Source organism: Molossus molossus, unplaced genomic scaffold (assembly GCF_014108415.1).
Source record: "Molossus molossus isolate mMolMol1 unplaced genomic scaffold, mMolMol1.p scaffold_m16_p_9, whole genome shotgun sequence".
Taxonomy (NCBI): domain Eukaryota; kingdom Metazoa; phylum Chordata; class Mammalia; order Chiroptera; family Molossidae; genus Molossus; species Molossus molossus.
In genome coordinates this window covers 33,859,090-33,860,015 of record NW_023425403.1, presented here as the reverse complement: position 1 = coordinate 33,860,015, position 926 = coordinate 33,859,090, and positions in this window count along the sequence as shown.

Sequence of the window (926 nt, the reverse complement as noted above, 5' to 3'; positions counted from 1 at the left end):
CGGTTACCAGAGGGAAGGCACGTGGCAGGACAGTAAAGGGTAAAAGGGGCCAAATCTATGGTGATGGAAGATGATTTGACTTTGGGTGGTGGGCACACAATGCAGCCTCATGTATCATAGAAATGTACACTTGAAACCTATAATATAATCATATTAACCAGCATCACCCCAATAAAGTTAATTTTAAAATATGCACACACACAAAAGAAAGAATCCCCAATTGGTTTTTACAAAGTTATCAATGATAAGTCACTCCAACTTCTTCAGATGGAGTGAGTGAAGAGGCGGGACAGAGGCCGAGTTACTTTAATTGATGACACACTGTAAGAGGACCAGTGCTCACTCTCATGGAAGGGCTCTCAACATGTCTACCTAGGGGGATTTCAGAATTGTTCTACTGTGCATCTCCCAACTGCCCCTTTCTGAGTGGAAAAGTTTATTGCAGTTACCTTATCCCAATATCACCATTGTATATTGGATGTATAAAGGAGAGAACTTACTGGATTAGCCTTAAAGTCTCTGAATTTATTTTATTTTTTATTTTGTTAGATTTTTTAAATATTTTTTTGTTTATTAATTTTAGAGAGAGAGAAAGGGGAAGGGAGAGAGATAGAAACAATGAGAGAGAACATCGGTTGGCTGCCTCCTGCATGCCCCCACTGGGAATTTGGCCCACAACCTGGGCATGTGCCCTGAACAGGAATCAAACTGGCAACTTCTTGGTGCATGGGTTGACGCTCAACCACTGAGCCACACCAGCCAGGCTAAAGTCTCTGGATTTAAAAAGCACCATTTCTAGACCTGCTCTGGAGACTACAGCACATCATCAGATATCCTATGTTTTGCATTTGGTATCATTATTCCATGGGGCTTTTGGGTTGTTTTCCTTGGGTGGGAGTAAATGTATATTCTGCTCCCCTTCTCCT